Here is a 20,319-nt window from a genome sequence, read left to right as displayed (position 1 = left end):
TCCCTTCTAAATACTTGCTTTACTTGAAACTGATGACTCATAGCCTCCTGTTTGTTTGCCTATTAATTTTAAATTGCTTAGAGTAGGTGGTGGGAACAATAGTGTCCGTTTCAAATAGGAATGGAAGGGAGGGACAGAACTAGCTTGAAGAAATAATACAAGAGTATTTCAAAAGTTCATGGAAAAGTAGAATTAAAAGATAATATGAATCTTTCCATGAACTTTTTGAAGTACCCTGTATATAGATAAGAACCTTTGGAATTTATGCATGTTACTTGATATCAGTTCCAGACTAATGAAGCAGACCAATAAGAAGCACAGTTTTCTTCATCATTGGGATGATATGTTCAAAAGACTGGAAAACAGGCCTGGTAAAAAAAGATCAGAAGAAATATGAAGATTTGACCTAAAGACTAAAGGGAAAAATGAATAGTTGTCAAGATTATGATATAAAAAAAAAAAAGGACAGGGAATAGCTGTTCTCAATCCCAATAAAGGAGAAAAAAGGGTTTCAGGAATAGAGTAGATGTTCTCTCACCCAGCTTAAGACCTCTATCAATTCTTATAGAAGACCTTAGTCTGTTCTCTATCAAAAAGTTAATAGCAAGGTCAAACAATAAGGTCTCATATTGCACTGCTGAGAATTTCCTAAGACTCTTACGAAGAATGTTCAGTTAAAATGCTGGATATAAAAATAAACTATTAGTAAATTTAGTGTTATTTTAGATCACTGTTTCCTTGTGCTTATTAAACTGAAAACTTCCATGCTTTATTCACGTAAGCCGACAAACTTCAAAGTAATGACACATTTAATTCAATAGTTTTTTTCTTCTGTAAAATTTCTAGGGTTAAGTATAGTCAACCCACTGCACAACAAGACACCAGAATTTATTCTTCCTATTTAATTGTAACTTTGTACCCACTGACCAATCTTTTCCCATTATCCCCCTCACCTCATTCCTCCCCAGTCTCTGGTTACCACTGTTCTATTCTCTATTCTCTACTTCTGTGAGATCAACTTTCTAGATTCCACATACAAGTGAGATCATGTGGTATCTGCCTTTCTGTGTCTGGCTTATTTCACTTAATATAATGCCTTCTAGTTTCTTCTATGTTGTTGCAAATGACAGGACTATAGTTAACAATATTGTATTGTATATTTTCAAAATAGCTAGAAGAGAGGATCTTGAATGTTCTTACTACAAAGAAACAATAAATGTTGGAGGTGACGGATCTGCTAATCACCCTGATTAGATCATTACATAATGTATGGAAAGATCACATTGTATCCTATAAATTATTACCTGTGAATAATTATTACCTGTGAATAATTATTACCTGTGAATATTTAAAAAACAAATTAAAAAAATTGCAGGGTTTCTCTAAATGGGGGAATCATTTAAGGCAACTGTTGATTTTTCTAAGGAAAATTTAGCACTTAGGAGTAGGCTCATCATTGCAATTTGAGGCTAATGCTTGAATTATTTAAATACTACTACAACTAATAATAATAGCTAACACTTCTATAGAACCATGTCCTAGGCTATATTCTAAATGCTTTACATATATTAAACTTACTTAATTTTTACAACAGCCCTACGAGATAGGTTCTACTGTTATCCTCATTTTACAATTAAGGAAATTGAAAAAAATTTTTTTTGAGGAAACTGAAGCACAAAGGGGTTAAATAACTCAAAGCCAGACAACTGGTGGGTAATGGTGAAGCTGGGATTTGAGCTCAGCAGTCTAATTTCAGAGTCCATGCTCTTAATATGCTGACTACAGAGATAGGTACTATAGGAATGCAGAGAACATTGGATATAAAAGATCTCACAGCAGTAAGGAAAAAAGAATTCTTGGCAAGATTCTAAAAAAGCAGTATAGAACCACAACATGAAATAGGACATCCACATAATGGGGAAAAGCTTTAAGAGTAAAGCAGAAAACAGGACTAGGGTCAGGCAAAGATCAGACTAAAAAGGAAAATACAACAGAAAACCAATGTTTCTTACTTCACATGCTATTTAATTGCCAATGCAAGGAATTCATGTAGGCTGAGTATGTGCAAATTAACAAATACAGAAAATAAATACAAAAGCTTCAATGACACACAAAAGCTTCAATGATTCAAAATCAAAGGAATATAACCCAAAGACAAAAAGCAAAATATTCATATACATAAAACGTACTTTTTGTAAAGACTTAGGAAAAGTCCCTTTTGCAGCTGAAATTATTTCTTATAGTATATTCTAAACAGTCAGAAGTCTGGAATGATTTCTTTAGCCTTGTCTTCATTAGTCTTGTCATACATGAAAGAGGTTTGTACTAAGTTGAAAGGAAAAGAAGATGGATCAATTGTTTCTAAGATGAGTATAGTAAGAATAGGTCTTTAAGGGACCCTAGCTTTCCTCATTTTATCCAACACTATTATTATTATTTTTGGTGGCTGGCTCGTACGAGGATCCAAACCATTGACATTGGTGTTATAACATTGCTCTAACCATCTGAGCTAACTGGACAGCCATATCCAACATTCTTAAAATACTATCAGGGAACCCAGACTAAATTACACAAAGAGGAAAAATTAGAAAGAGAAGGGTAGTCATCTCTGGATGATAAAATTCTGGCAGCTTTAGGTTTTATTCTTCATACTTCTCTAAATGTCCTACAATAAACAATGTATCACTTTTACAACCAGAAAAAAATAAGAGTTATTGAAAACAAGAATATGAAACGAAAATAGGCTCACATCACACACAACTCCAAATGGAAAAATGAAATGTAAAAAATAAAATGGCATTAGTGAGAGGGCGGAGCAAGATGGCTTCCACAAAAAGAGACCAATACAACAAACAACTATATTTTGGCTGGAACGAATGAAGAAGTATGCTACAGGGCACCAGGGGAGTGACGAAATCTTTGTGGAGTACAGAAGACTGGGATAGCACCACAGAGAGCACAGCAAGGCATCCTGCTTCTGCCTCACTATCTCCTGGCAGGGACCAGACCAGCTTGGAGTGAGGTGGACAGAAGGTAAGCTGTTCCCACTGCTGCCACAAATGCCAGTAATCCCCACCACAGGAGAGTCCTCCGGTCCTCAAAGGCCCCAAACCCATCTGGGAGTTTGTGCAGCTGGCCTCATAGTAGAAACTCCTGATCTAAGTGGCTATGGCGGCTAGAATGCGTACAGCCAGGAGGCTGTGAAAGCTGACTCTCCATCCTGAGGCCGCACCTTTATTCTAACATGTTCATATGGCAATGGCAGGACTATAACCCCAGCTGCCTGGAGCCTAGGCCAGACAAATACCCCAGTGTCTGAACCCATGTGGTTCACCCTCCACTCCTCAGGCAAGCAGGTAGACTTGATCAGTGGGGAAGCTGCCAATACGAGGTGATCCATTGCATTTGCACGCACTTGCTCTGTACAAACTCTGGGCACACTGAGTCCCTAGCTGCCTATGCTGGCCCAACAGCCAGTCTGGTGGTAGCGCCACCATCCCCCACGGCCCTCCTGCACTAGTGAACACCCATACCCTGCTGGACAGTGGATTGAGCAGCAGCTCCACCTCCACCTGGCGGATGGCCAGAGCTGCTGTGCCTGGCTACACCCTTGCAGGCCTGCTCCAAGCTCAATAGCTGATCCAACAGCCCTCGACAGAGCTACTTGACCTTGCTGCAACTGTGCACTCCAGTTCCCTGCTTAACAGTGGATCAGTTGGTATCCTCTGGCAGGCCTCCATAGAACTACCTGGCCCTGCTGCACCCGTGTATGCTAGCTCCTGGCCAGGCAATGGCATTCATTCTATTGATAGGCCTCCACAGAGGTGCTTGGCCACCCCAGTCTGCACTCAGGCTCACCTGTTTCTAGCCCATAAGCTGGTCAGGCAGCACACCACCCCCTAGGAGAGACAATCTCAGAGCTGTGCACCTGTGCCTGGTCTGATAGCTGGTCAGAGGACAACTCTGCACCTCAGAGAGACCACCAAACAGACAGTTGGCCCTCTGTACCTATAAATGCCTGACCAATGGGCTTCCAGTCAAGAAGGTGAAATAGACTAGCTCTCTCCAGCATCATTCTCTCCCATAAATCAACCAGTTTACAACTATTAAAAAGCAATGGCAGCCAAGCTGGGGCTGCTAGCGCTCAGAGGAAGAGGAAGAGAGACCTATGGAGTTTATGAAGGCAGAAGAAGCCACAATGAGAGAAAGAATTGCTGCCACCATGGAGAGCCCCGGCCACTTTAATGCTGGAACTGGTGAGCACATGGAGCAAGAGCTGGCAAAAGCCAAAGTTGTGCCCTTTGTATGAAGTTGCTGGAGGCGGCAGGGGAGAAGAGGGCCTTGGTGGTTCCCAGGCCAGAAAGACCACTAACAGGGTTCCCATGGACCCATATAGGAGCGAGGAGCCACAGACACCTAAAAAAGGAGCCACACAGAGGCTGGTGAGTTATCTCAAGGGACTGGTGCACAGCCCGTCCTATGGGAAGTGTTTGGTATGTAGGCAGTGGGGGAGATGGGCCCACCAGGGGAACACTGAGACATAGCATGGACAGCTGATCTGCCCCCAATCAGCACACGACCACTCAGTGGAGACTGGTCAGGAATATAAGAACTGTCAGGAATATAAAAATCTGTAAGGGGTGCAATTTGCTGAAAAGATTCAGGCCCAGACAAGAGTTTCCACACAACTCAGGCATACCATCAGACCCAGAAGTATTTACAAGGTCAACAATTAAAACCTGAGCTGCATAAAAAGCCTTCCCTAGAGAATCAGCAGCAAAGTGGCAGCTCAACCACAGGGTTCAAACACTGGTCCCCAAAGGAAGTTTGCCCATTTCAGAAGTAACCAAGGGACAAAAAATTCATTCCAGTGCAGAGTTTAAGTGGTGGGAACAGTGAATAATCCAACACAGAACTGAAAGAAAAAGCAAAATACCCACAGATCAGAGACAAAGTTTGATATTAACCAGTAAAGGTCTAATACCACCAAAGAACACCCATAAAACCTAGAAGCACTGGAAGCCCCATGGGCTCCCAAGCTGGGGAGGGGGAAGGGCTGTGGGCCTCAGCCATGCCCTCCTGATGCTGCACCCAGCCAGTGATGACCACCAGGCCACCAATGGAAGCGCTCCAAACTCCTGAGCCAGGGCGGTAGGGGGCTGAAGGCCTCAGCGACACCCCCCTGACATCTGCAACTAGCCCAGCGACAACCACCAAGGTGCTGCTGGAAGTGCCCCAAGCTCCTGAGCTGGGGTTGTGAGGGGCCGAGGGCCTCTGTCATGCCCTCCCGACATCTGCAACCAGCCCAGCGATGACCACCAAGCCACCACAATAAGTGTCCTGGGCTCCCAAGCTGGGGCGGTGGGGGGCTGAGGGCCTCAGCCATGCCCCCACAACACCCACAACCAGCCCAGCAATGACCACTGAGCTGTGGCAGGAAGTCCCCTGGGCTCCCCTGCTGGAATTAGAGGTGCCATGGGCCTCGACCATGCTCCCTTCTTCACCTTCCTCCCACCCTATTTCTCTCCCCCTTTCCTTCTTCCCTTCCTTCCCAACTGCTCCACAACATATTAGAATGTAAAAAAGTAATGATATTAATAACCAAAATTTGAAAAAAATGCATGACCTAACAACAAGCCTGGAGTCTCTGACCCAGCAAAATAGTGCCAGTGTTGGCACAAACTCCTGTAGACATTGCTGAAGAGGATTAAAACTGAAGAATCTGCACAGAGACTATGTTATTGGGTCTATCCCAAACTAAAGCCAATGCAACATATCCAACAGACACCCTAGGACCCACCTACAGCAAAAAGTTATTTTTATGTAATGCACTCCATAAAAGTGGGAAAAGCAGCTACACCATTAGGTGAATAGATATCAATGTTTCTTGTAGGGACACAAGAAACATAAAAATGCAAGTAAACATGACACCCCTAAAAGAAGACAATAAGTCTCTAGTAACAAATGCTGAAGAAAAGTACAGTTAACGAAATGTCTGCAAAGGAATTTCAAATAACAATCTTAAAGAAACTTAACAAGATACAAATAATACAGACAAACAATTCTATGAAATCAGGTAAACAACTATGATGTGAATGAGACAATTAACAAAGAGATAGATATCATAAAAAAATAACCAAATAGAAATCTTGGAACTAAAGAATTCAATGAATGAAATACAAAACACAACTGAGAGCATAAATACAGACTAGATCAAGCAGAAGAAAGAATTTCTGAACTTGAAGACAGATGTTTTGAAATAGCCCAGTTAGAAGGAAAAAAAGAAATAAGAATAAAAAATAATGAAGAAAGCGTACAAGATTTATGGAACACCATTAAGTGAACAAATGTTCGCATAATAGGTATTCCAGAGGAAGAAAGGATGGAGAAAGGCACCAGAAACCCTATTTAATGAAATAATAGCTGAAAACTTCCCCCAAATGGAAGAGATATGAATATTCAGATTTGGGAAGTTCAAAGGTCCCTAAATAGACTCAACCTGAAAAGATCCTCTCCAGGTCACATCATAATCAAACTGTCAAAAGTCAAAGACAGAGAGAATTCTAAAAGCTGCAAGAGAAAAGTGTTAAGTCACATGTAAGAGTATCCCCATTAGACCATCAGCAGACTTCTCAACAGAAACCTTGCAGGCCAGGAGAGAATAGGATGATATACTCAAAGTGCTGAAAGAAAAAATCTGTCAGCCAAAAATACTTTATCCAGCAAAGCTATCCTTCAGAAATGAGGGAGAAATGAAGACTTTTCTAGACAAGCAGAAGCTGAGAGAATTCATCACTACTAGACCAGCCTTACGAGAAATGCTTAAGGGAGTGCGACACCTGGAATTGAAAAGACATAATTACTACAATGAAAACATTAAAAAGTACAAAACTCACCAGATATAGCAAATTCATAATTCAAACTCAGAGGTAAATTGATAATACCCTGGTGAGGTAATGGTGCTATGTAAATCCTTCAATCCACTAGTATGAAGGTTCAAAGTCAAAATGGTCAAAAACCAACAGCTACAATTATTGGCTAAGGAACATACAATAGATACAAATGTAAATTAAGGCAACAAAAATATAAATGGGGGTGGGGGTAGTCTAGAGTATTTTCATGTGACCAAAGTTAAGTTCCTATTAGTTAAAAATATTTTATTATAACTACAAGAATCTTTATGTTAGCCTGAAGGTAACTACCAAAAAAAAAAAAAAAAAAAAAAAAGAAAGAAATTACAGCAGATACGCAAATGAGAAAGAGAAAGAAAACAAAGCTTAGCACCAAAGAAAACCACCAATCTGCAGAAGTAGATAAAAAGAGAAAAAGAAACAGGATTTATAAACAACCAGAAAACAATTAAGAAAATGGCAGGAATAAGTTCCCACATATCAGTGGTAACCTTGAATGTAAACAACTAAACACTCTAATTCAAAGACAGAGTGGCTGAATGGATTAAAAAAAACAAGACTCAATGCTATGCTGCCTACAAGAGACTCACTTAACTATTAAAGATAAACAGAATGAGAGTAAAGGGCTGGAACAAGATATTCCAGGCAATGGAAACCAAAAGTGAGTGGGAGTAGCCATACTTATAACAGATAAAATAGATTTTAAATCAAGCTATAAAAAGAGACCAAGAAGGTCATTATATAGTGATAAAGGGATCAATTCAACAAGAGATATGATGATTGTCAATATTACATCCAACACTGGAGCACCTAAATATATAAGGCAAACATTATTAGACCTAAGGGATTTAATAATATAATATTATTCCAATTCATAATAGTAGAGAACTTTAACACCCTGCTTTCAACAATGGACAGATCATCTAGACAGAAAATAAACAAAGAAACATCTGACTTAAACTACACCATAGACCAAATGGACCTTACAGACATTTATATAACATTCTACCCAACAGCTGCAGAATACACATTTTTCTAAGCTTCATATGGAACATTCTCCAGGATAGGTCATATATTAAGTCACAAAACAAGTCTATACAAATTTAGAAAGACAGAAATCATATGAAGTATCTTTTCTGACCACAATGGTATAAAACTAGAAATCAACAAGAAAAACTTTGGAAACTTTACAAATACATGGAAATTAAACAACTTGCTCCTAAACAACCAATGGGTTAATGAAGAAATTAAAAGGGAAATTTAAACATTTCTTGAGACAAACAAGAATGGAGACATATCATACCAAATAACCTATGGGATATGCCAAAAGCAGTTCTAAGAGGAAAGTTTATAGCAATAAATACCTACATAAAAAAAAAAAAGTCTAATAAATAACCTAATGTTGCACCTAAAGGAACTAGAAAGACAACAAGAAATCAAACCCAAAATAGGCAGAAGGAAAGGAATAATAAAGCTCAGAGCAGAAATCAATGAAATAGGACAGGCTGGTTAGTTTAGTTGGTTACAACATGGTTCTGATGACACCAATGTCCAGGGTTCAATCCCTGTACTGGCCAGCTGCCAAACAACAACAATAACAACAAAAACAAACAGATGAAAAAAGAAATAAATGAAACAGAAAACAAAACAAAACAAAAAAACCAATTTAAAAGATCAATTGAATGAAGAGCTGGTTTTTTAAAAAGAAAAAAAATTGATAAACCTTTAGCCAAACTAACCAAGAAAAAAAGAGAGAAGACTAAATAAATAAAACCAAAACTGAAAAAGGAAACATTACAACAGATGCCACAAAAATACAAAGGATCATGAAATACTATTATGAACAACTTTAAGCCAACAGACTTTATAACACAGAAGAAATAAATTCCTGGACAAATACAATCTACCAAGATTAAATTATGAAGTAATAGAAAATTTGAATAGACTAATAACAAGTGAAGAAATAGAATCAGTAATAAAAAGTCTTTCATTAAAGAAAAGCCCAGGACCTGATGGATTTATTGTTGAATTACAGCAAATACTTAAAGAAATAATACCAATTCTCTAGATTATTCCAGAAAATTGAGGAGGAGGGACTACTTCCCAACTCATTTTATGAGGCCAACATTACTGTATTGGTCCATTTCTGTTGCTTATAACAAATACCTGTAACTGGGTAATTTGCAAGAAAATGAAATTTATTGTTTACAGTTGTGGAGGCTGGGAAGTCCAAAGTCCAGGGAACACATCTGGCCTTGTTGAGAAGGCCTTGTTGGCACTGACAATGATACAGGGGTCTCACATGGCAGAACGGCAGAGCAGAGAGAGTACTTCTCATGCACTCTCCTCTTAAAGCCAACAGAATTATGCCCATAACCTCCATTAAACCATCAAATGGACTAATCCATTCACTATGGCATGGTCCTCAGAATCTAAACACCTCTTTCAAGGCCTCATCATTTAATTATCATAATAGGATTTCCCACCATCATAACAATCACAGTGGGGACCAAGCCTCTAACACATTAAACTTTGGGGGGACACAGTTCAATCCATAATAATTACTCTGATGCAAAACCAGACAAGGACACCATAAAAAAGGGAAAATTATAGGCCAATATCCCTGATGAACATAGGTGTGAAAATTCTCAACAAGATACTAGAAAACCAAATCCAATACCACATAAATAAGATCATTCACTATGATCAGGTGGGATTTATCCCAGGGATACAAGGATGGCTTACTGTATACCAATCAAAAATGTGATATATCGCATTAAAAGAAACAAAGACAAAAACCATATGATCACTTTAATTGACGTAGAAAAACCATCTGACAAAATTCAACACTCCATCATTATAAAAGCTCTTAACAAACTAGGTATAGAAGGCCATATATAAAGGCCATATATGACAAACCCACAGCTAACATCATACTGAATGGGGAAAACTGAAAGCTTTTCCTCTTAGATCAGGACTAAAACAAGGACACCCAATTTCACCACTTCTATTCAACATAGTGATGGAATTCCTGGCCAGAACAATTAGACAAGAGAAAGAAATAAAAGGTATCCAAATTGGAAACGGAGAAGTCAAACTGTCCTGTTTCCTGTTGACACAATTTTATATAAAGAAAACCCTAAAGACTCCACCAAAAAACTGTTGGAACTAATAAACAAATTCAGTAAAGTTGCAGGATACAAAATCAACATATGAAAGTCAGTAGCATTTCTATATACTAATAATGAACTATCTGAAAAAGAAATTAAGAAAACAATTCCTTTTACAATAACTACACACATGCACGCGTGCACGCGCGCGCGCACACACACACACAGATACTTAGGAATAAACTTAACCAAGGAGGTGAAAGACCTCTACAATGAATACTAAAAAACTTTAAAGAAAAATTGAAAGATATCACATGTTCATGGACTGGAAGAATTAATATTGTTAAAATGGCCATTCCACCTAAAGCAATATACAGATTTAATGCAATCCTATCAAAATACCAATGACATTCTTCACAGAAATAGGAAAAACAATCCTAAAATTCATATGGAACCAAAAAAGACCCTGAGTAGCCAAAGTGATCCTGAGAAAAATGAATAAAGCTGGAGGCATCACACTACCTGACTTGAAATTATCCTACAAAGCTATAGTAACCAAAACTGCATAGTATTGGCATAAAAACAGACACATAGATCAATGGAACAGAACAGTGTCCAGAAACAGATTCATGCACCTATAGCCAACTGATGTTTGACAAAGGTGCCAAGAGAACATATTGGGAAATATGTATAAATGGAATGTCTTCAATAAGTGGGGCTGGGAAACTGGATATCCAGTAGAAGAATGTAGAAGAATGAGACTAGACCCCTACCTCATACCATATACAAAAATCAACTCAGGGCCGAGCGCGTGGCGCACTCAGGAGAGTACGGCGCTGGGAGCGTGGCGACGCTCCCGCCGCGGGTTCGGATCCTATATAGGAATGGCTGGTGCACTCACTGGCTGAGTGCTGGTCACGAAAAAGACAAAAACAAACAAACAAACAAAAAATCAACTCAAAATGGATTGAAGATGTAAATGTAAAACTCAAGAACTATGAAACTACCAGAGGAAAACATAAGGGAAATGAGCCATGTCATGGGGATTGGCAAGGGATTTTTAAATACAACTTCAAAAGCACAAGCAATAAAAGCAAAAATAGACAAGGGCGATTACATCAAACTAAAAACCTTTTGCACATCAAAGAAACTGTTAACAGAGTGAACAGACAACCTACAGAATGGGAGAAAACATTTGCAAAGTATACATCTGAAAAGGGGTGAATATCAAGAATACATATAAAACTTAAACAATTCAACAGCAAATAACCCCAAATAACTCAACTGAAAAGTAGGCAAAGTACCGGTCATGAAAAAGACAAAAAAAAAAAAAAAAAAAAAAAAAAAAAGGATCTTAATAGACATTTCTCAAAAGAAGATATACAAAGGACCAACAGGCACATGAAAAAATATTCAACATCACTAATCATCAGAGAAATGCAAATCAAAACAACAATGAGATACTACCTCACTCCAGTTAGAATGGCTGTTACCAAAAAGACAAAGGAAAACATGTGTTGGTGAGGATGTGGAGAAAAGGAAACACCTGCACACTGTTGGTGGGAGTGTAAACTAGTACAGCCATTATGGAAAACAGTATGAAGTTTCCTCAAAAAATTAAAACTAGAACTACCATTTGATCTAGCAATTCCACTATTATGTATATACACAAAGGAAATGAAATCAGTGTGTTGAGGAAATATCTTCATTCCCATGTTTATTGCAGCACAATGTACAATAGCCATGATACGGAATCAACCTAAGTGTCCAATAATGGATGAATGGATAAAAATATCGTGGTATATATACAATAGAATACAATTCAGCCATAAAAAGAATGAAATCCTGTCCTGTGTGGCAGCGTGGATGGACTTGGAGGACATTATGTTAAGTAAAGTAAGCCAGGCACAGAAAGACAAATACCATATGACCTCACTCATACATGGAATCTAAAAAGAAAAGTTGATATGACAGAGGCAGAGAGTATAACAGTGGTTAACAGAGACTGGGGAAGAGAGGGGGAGGGAAAACAAGGAGAGGCTGGCCAAAGGGTACAAAGTTCATTTAGGAGGAATAAGTTCTGATGTTCTGTTGCACAGTAGGGTGACTATGGTTAACAGTTAAGTTCTGTATATTACATAATAGCTAGAAGAGAGGCTTTTGAATGTTTTTACCACAAAGAAATGATAAATGTATAAGATGACTGATACATTAACTACCCTGACCTGATTATTATACAACATAAATATGTATCAAAATATCAGATTGTACCCCATAAGTATGAATAATTACAATGTGTCAATTAAAATTTTTAAAAAGTCATTAGTACTAGAAGAAAACATGGACTAATTCCTTTAACATTGGTGTAGAGAAAGGCTTTTTAACTAGGAATCAAAATCCAGAAGCATGGGGAGAATGTAAACAGTGTATCCACTTTGGAAAACAAGCAGTTTCTTAAAAAGTCCAACACGTGACCCAGCAATTCTACTGCTAGGTATCTAATGAAAACATATGTCCATATAAAAACTTGCAAGTGAGCCTGGCTGGTTAGCTCAGTTGGTAACAGCATGGACTTGTAACACCAATGTGAAGGTTTCGATTGCCCATACTGGGCCAACCACTAAGCAAACAAACAAAACAAAACAAAAAACAAGGAAATGTTCACAGCAGCATTATTCACAGTAGCCCAAAAGTGGAAACAACACAAAATTCCATCAACTGGTAAATGGGTAGACAATATGTGGTTTATTGAAACAATGGAATACTGTTCAGTAATAAAAGGAAATGAAATACTGATGCATGCTATAACATGGATGAATCTGAAAAACATAATATAAAGAAAATAAGCCAGACAAAAAAGGCCACATACTATACAGTTTCAGGTACATAAAAATATCTACAATAGGAGAATCTATAGAGACAGAAAGCAGATAGTGGTTGCCTTGGGCTGTGAGTGGGAAAGGGAAGACTGCAAATGGACATAAGGTATCTTTTTTGGGGTGACCAACATGGTCTAAAATTGGATTGTGGTGATAGTTGAAGAACTCTGTAAGTTAACTAAAAATCATTGAATTGTACACATAAAATGAGTGAATTTTACGGTATGTAAACTATATCTCAGTAAGGCTGCTAAAAACATCCAGAGGAAATAATAAAAACATTGATAAACATTGCTACATAAAAATAAAAAACTTTTTATGACAAAAAAACACCATAAACAAAGTAAAAGACAATTGACAAACTGAGAAAAAATACTTGTAACACATACCACAGACAAAGACTAATGTCACTAATATATAAAGAATTGCTAAAAACAAGGGCCAAAATTAGGGTTGCTATTATAAAAACAAAAACAAAACCAAACAAACAAAAGCATTGGTGAGGATGTGGACAAATTGAAACCCTTCCGCACTGCTGGTGGGAATGTAAAATGATGCAGCCATTATGGAAAACAGTATGGTGGTTTAACTAGAAAATTAAAAAACAGAATATTGTACGGTCCAACTAACACAAAGGTCAAGAGTTCAAATCCCCTTACTGGCCAGCCACCAAAAAAAAAAAAAAAAAAGATTAAAATGGCAAACTTTATGTTATAAAAGAGAAAAGTGACCCTTGAACATAAGAAAAAATGCTCAAACTCACTCGTAATTAAAGAAATGCAAATTAAAACAAACACTGAGGTAGCATTTTTCACCCATCAGACAGGCAAAAACGGAAAATGTATGACCAACACATTCAGTTGGTGAGGCTGTGGGGAAATAGGCTAAATTATATTCTTTTGTACGTATATACCATATTTTGTTTATCATTTTATCTGTTGATGGACATTTAGGTTGCTTCAACCTCATAACTATTGTGAATAATGCTGCTATGAACATGGATATGAAAATATCTCTTTGAACAGGTGAGACAGCAGGACAGGTGGCTCACCACAGCCACCGCCACAGCTACTGCCACAGCAAGGATGGCTCACTGCCACAGTAACAGCCAGGACCACCCTGAAGGCAGCCCACCACACACTTGACTACATTGACACAAGAGTCACCAGCAGCGTCTGCAAATAGAGGAGGAAATTTTTGTCCTCAAAGCCCACTCCAGGGTAATAGAAGAAACAACTGCTCTACTAGGTAACCAGGCATCAGCAAAGAGACGCGAGAAATACAAAAAAACAAGAAAATATAACACCACCAAAGGAATACAGTAATTCTCAAGTACAAGACCCCATAGAGCAAGAAAACCTTGAAATGTCTGAAAAGGGATTCTGAGCAATGATCTCAAGAAAACTCAAAGAGATAAGAGAAGACTCAATTAGAGAACAAAATGAAATGAGAAAAAGTATCCAGGATATGAAGGAGGAAATTAACAAAGAGATTAATGCCTTAAAAAAGAATGTAGCAAAACTCCTGGAACTGAAGGACTCATTCAATGAAATAAAAAACACAACTGAGAACTTAAGCAGCAGATTAGAACAAGCAGAAGAAAGAATTCCAGATCTCAAAGAAGGTCTTTTCCAGATTGACCAAAAAAAAAAAAAAAGGGGGGGGGGGGGAGTGGAGGAAAATGAAGGAGTACACCTATTAAAGATGGAGGTACTCTTGCTCTCCTGGATGTAGACTGTCAACAGAAAATGCAAAAAGACTGTGTCAGCAAAAATTCACAAGGCTTAACCACAAACCAAAGACTTCCTATTGAGTTACCTAGGAGATGGGGAGGCAGGGGAAGGGTTTACAGCTGGCTAAAACATACATAAGACATGCTTTTATTTAATAAAGTTGCTTAGTGCATGCTCTAAGCCCCAGAACTTTGTGTCTGGTCTGTGGTTGACCACCTCTCCAGGTGGCAGCCCCTAGCTCAAGGCGTGCTTTGAGCAACTCACCTTACTGCACTTTCTTGGCAGGGCTGTGTGTGGGCCTGCTCCCTGAGGGACTCCTGGCAGAGGCTATGTGTAGTTCTGCCTCCTGAGACCTCCAGGACCAAGAGAAAGGTGCAGAATTGGCGCCCAGTGTGGGGCTCGAAGGCTGACCCAAGGACCGGACGGAGGTCTGCAGGACAGTGGAGGTGAGTCTGTGCGGCTAGGTCCAGGAAGGAGTAGCTTATAAGCAGGATGGGGACTGTCGCGTCAGCAAGGCTTGTTACTTCAGTTATGCAAGGCATTAAGTATTGCCAGTCAGTAGAGAGACTGAAGGGAGCAGGGAAGACAATACACTGGGCACCTGAGGATATTTATAGGGCATTTCAGCAGGCACACACGCTTATTGCCCAATGTTTCCTGAAACTGGGACACTAGATGTCAGGGGACTTAGGGAAGGGATAAGTGCCCTTCAGAAAGCAAGAGCACCCAGAATTGTCTGTAGCTGTGTAAGCCCTGCAGGTATTTCTGTGTAGGGGAGTGTTGGGAGTGGTGGTAAGGACCACCGAGGAAGTTGAAAAGGTATACTTTGAGTTTCGAGATGCTGGACAGATCTCAGACTCAAGAAATATACAAGGAGAAGGTAAGCAGGTGTACCCAGTAGTCCAAGGTCCAGGAGGAACTATGTGTTCTTCTCTGCACCCTTGAGTTATGGCAGATTTCTTTGACATCTTTACTCATCATGGATTACTGAGCTCAGAAACTATCACTCGAATGCAAGTTTTATGTATGCAGGATTTATGCCAGGTAGAAGTGAAAGGCTTGATTGCTCAAGCACCTGGAAATGCTGCACAAAAATCAATTCTAAAAGAATTGTTAGCAAAATATAAAGATGAATGGGATCAACAAAACCCCATACAGCAAGATCTTCTTCCAAGACAATTGACAGGGGATGAAATAGTAGGAGAATCCCCAAACAATAATTTACCAGATGCACAGGCAGGACCCCAATGGGTAATAGCTAGATCAACCTTCCGGGAGTGCGTTGTCAATGCACTTAGGGAAGGAGTTAAATTAGTTCAGAAACCACCTGTAGTAACAAAAATTGTACGAGGTCCTAGAGAGCCATATAAGGATTTTTTGGACAGGCTATTTGAAAAGGATTTTTTACCTGTAGAAGTTAGTAGATACTTACAGGATAAATTGGCTTTTGAAAATGCAAATGAAGATTGTAAAAAGATGATGGCTCACTTACCTCTGGATGCAGCAACTGCTGACAGGATACATTGCTGCAGATCCGTGGGTACAGTGACCCATAAACGCTTTTGCAGCAGCTCTTTGTAAAGGAAAAGGGAGCCAGCAAGGGCTTAGATGTTTCAATTGCAAGAAACCAGTCCATATGAAGAAAGATTAAGCAGCTAAAGAAAGGCTATAGCTAATAAAGATGTTACATGTTTCAAATGTGGAAAAAAGGGACACATTGCCAGGTTATGCAGAACAAAAAACGGGAAAGCAGGCTCAGGACAGGGAGCCCAGGCAATGGTATCATAGCCTGTTCTGTCATCAGCACTAGGGGAGGAAGAGACAACCGAGTCACTTTACCCCAAATTACCAGTTTGCAACAAAGACCAATAACATTGATACAATATGCAGGGACAGAGATTAAGGTTTTATTAGATACAGGAGCAGATATTTCAATTTGGGTGAAGCCACCCCCAATAGGAAGAAACATAGGCCAGCAACTTGTAATGGGAATAGGGGAAGTCAAACAGGAATTAAATATGATCAAGTTAAAATGACATGGAATAACAAAACAATTTTAGGTAAAGTAGTAATGTGTCCCATTCCTACAAATTTATTAGGGAGAGATAATTTAAGCAAATTTGGAGTACACTTGGTGTGTATAATGTTAAATCAACAGTTACCACCAGTGACATTTAAATTGTTACCAGGATTTAGAGGACCACAGGTTAAGCAATGGCCATTATTGGAATAAAAAATTAAAGCATTACAAGAAATTTGTGCTGAATTGGAACAAGAAAAAAAGATACAAAGAGTAGGTCCAGAAAATCCCTATAATACACCTGTCTTTTTAATAAAAAAGAAATCTGGTAAGTGGAGGATGCTTATGGATTTTAGGGAATTAAGCAAAGGAATAGATGTAGGAACAGAAACTCAGTTAGGTATTCCTCATCCAGCAGGATTTTCACAAGTAAAGCATTTTACTGTTATAGATATAAAAGATGCTTATTTCACCATCCCATTAGATGAGGAAATAAGTGAGTTAACAGCATTTACAGTACCTCAAAATAATACGGGGCCAGGTATAAGATTTAAATGGAAAGTTTTACCACAAGGGTTGATAGGGTCTCCAAAAGGGTATCAATGTACTTTAGAAAAAAATAATAACACCATGGAAAGCAAAATACCCTGGCATAACATGTTATGTATATATGGATGATATTTTAATAGGAACGAGTAATACAGCTTTCAAACATAAACAAGTAGGGCCAACCCTGTGGCTCACTCAGGAGAGTGCAGCACTGGGAGCACCAAGGCCGCGGGTTCGGATCCTATATAGGGATGGCTGGTGGGCTCACTGGCTGAGCACGGTGAGGGCGACACTAAGCCAAGGGTTACGATCCCCTTACTGGTCACAAAAAAAAAAAAAAAAAAACCCCCCCCCCAAAAAAACCACATAAACAAGTATTCAAAGAGCTACAAGAGGAATTTAAAAAGTGTGGATTTGAAACCCCACAAGATAAAATACAGAATAGTAATGGGGACAAAGCAGTAAAATATTTAGGATATATTTTAGAACCCAAAATGTGGAAGCCACATAGCTATCAGCTATTGGATAGTAAACCAAAAACATTACATGATGTTCAACGAGTATTAGGAAAAAACAATTGGATAAAACAAATATATCCTAAGATACAAACAGAAAACATTCAGAAGTTATTAACAGGAGGTCAAAATACATCAAGTAAAAGAGCATGGACTAAAAAAGCTCAATATTAGGTAGATGTAATACAAATGTTAACACAACAGGAAGGAATGTCTTAATATCAAGAAAAGGAAATAGTTAGTCTTAGCACTGTGTGGCATCAAGTAGCTCCAGGAGCTGTTCATCAAAAGCATAAGGTGCTCTGGTGGGGATACAGAACTAGCAAGGACAGAAAAATAAAAATGAAAGCACAAAGATGTGTGGCTTTAGCAAATTGTATGGTTTAAGAAATAATCATATGATTGGGAAAAGTTCCAGATGAAGTTTGGTTGCATATAGAAAAAGCTACTTTTGAGTATTTATTACAAGCAGGATTAGAGGGAACAGAAATTTGGTTATCAAATTGCAAATTTGGTATGGCACCTAACAAAATTTTTGAGAAAAGTGAATGTTTAAGTTATCCTTGTATATGGAAAAGTGCTGTTCCTGTCACAGACCCCATAATTTATATAGATGGACCTAGAAAAACGGGACGGCCAGCTCGCAGTGCTATATGGGAGAATGATGGACCAAAAAAAAAAAAAAAAAAGAATTTTAAAAAGTGAAGAAAATTTAAGAGAGTTAGCAGACAACCTGAAATGCACAAACCACCTGAATCATCGGCATTCCAGAAGGGGAGGAGAAAGGAAAGGCATTGAAAAACTATTCAGGAAATAATACTGGAAAACTTCCCAGGTATAAGGAGAGACAAAGACCTTCTGATACAGAAGCCCAAAAATGGATTTAATCCAAAAAGATTCTCCATGGGACACATTATAGTCAAACTGGCAAACCTCAAAGACAAAGAATTCTAAAAGCATTAATAGAAAAGCATCAAGTCACCTATAAAGGAGCACACATCAGACTTCTCAAATGAAGCTCTACAGGCCAGAAGAAAATGGAATAATATATTCAAAATACTAAAAGAAAAAAATTGCCAGCCAAGAATTCTATACCTAGCAAGGCTATCCTTCAGAATTAAGGGAGAAACAGTGTATTTCTCAGACAAACAAAAACTGCAGATGTTCATCACCACACAACCAACCCTATAAGAAATTCTCAAGGGAGCCCTACATGTGGAAACTGAAAAATGATAATCGCTATTATGAATATAAAAGAAAGAACAAAACCTACTGTTAAAACAAAAATGCAAACAAGAGAAAGAAACCAAATCATACCACTTCCAAAAAACTAACAAACAATGATGACAAATAATAAAATGGGAAGAAAGGAAAAAAGATATTTAAAACATCTAAACAAAAAGCAATGAAGTCCCAGGAGTAAAACAATAACTGTCAATAATAACCCTAAATGTAGATGGATTAAATTCCCCATTAAAAACACACAGACTGACTGATTGGATTAAAAAGCTAGACCTAACTATATGCTGTCTTCAAAAAACTTACCTCACCTGTAAAGACACACACAGACCAAAAGTGAAAAGATGGAAAAAGATACACCATGCAAATAGAAACTAAAAACGAGCAGGAGTAGCTATTCTCATATCAGACTTTAAAAAGAGAAAAAGAAAGCCACTATATAATGATAAAGGGATCGATACAGCAAGAAAACGTAACAATCATAAATATGTATACACCCAACACTGGAGAACCCAGACATATAAAGCAAACACTATGAGGCCTAAAGAAAGAGATAGACCCTAATACAATAATAGTAGAGGACCCAAACACACTTCTCGCAGCACTTGACAGATCTAGGCAACAAAGCAACAGAGAAACACAGGATTTAAACTATACATTAGACCAATTGCACCTGGCAGATGGCTATAGAACATTTCATCGAATAACTGCAGAATATATGTTCTTCTCATCAGCACATGGAACATTCTCTAGGACAGACCACATGTTAGGTCACAATTCAAGTCTCAGCAAATTTAAAAAAACTGAAATCATTTCAAGTATCTTTTTAGACCACAAAGGCTTAAAATAAGAAACCAATAACAAGTGAAACTCTGCAAACTATACAAATACATGGAAACTAAACAGGCCCCTAATGACCTATGGATCCAAGAAGAAATTGAAGAGGGAAATAAAAATTTCCTGAAACTAATGAACATAAAGACACCTGATACCAAAACCTGTGGGATACTGCAAAAGCAGTACTAAAAGGGAAATTTATTGCAATAAACACTTACGTGAAAAGAATAGAAAAACTTCAAATAAACGACCTAATGGTACACCTCTAAGAATCAGGAAAACAAGAATAATCCAATCCTAAAAGTAGCACATGGAAAGAAATAATTAAGATCAGAGCAGAACTATGGCGAGGTTGTGCAGAAAAAGGAACTCTCATACATTGTTGGTGGGACTGCAAAATGGTGCAGCCTCTATGGAAAATGGCATGGAGGTTCCTCAAACAATTGCAGATAGATCTACCTTATGACCCAGCTATCCCACTGCTGGGAATATACCCAGAGGAATGGAAATCATCAAGTTGAAGGTA

General features: G+C 38.3%; 1 protein-coding gene across 1 annotated transcript in view; it reads right to left on the bottom strand.

Annotated features, from left to right (window-relative positions):
* KIF4A (kinesin family member 4A) overlaps positions 1-20,319 on the bottom strand; it is a 137,972-nt gene that overhangs the window by 46,627 nt on the left and 71,026 nt on the right. The window lies entirely within an intron of this gene.

The sequence above is a fragment of the Cynocephalus volans genome, chromosome X, assembly GCF_027409185.1.
Source record: "Cynocephalus volans isolate mCynVol1 chromosome X, mCynVol1.pri, whole genome shotgun sequence".
NCBI classification, from domain to species: Eukaryota; Metazoa; Chordata; class Mammalia; order Dermoptera; family Cynocephalidae; genus Cynocephalus; species Cynocephalus volans.
The sequence above is the reverse complement of the archived record's forward strand: the minus strand, read 5'-3'. Positions and strand labels throughout refer to the sequence as shown.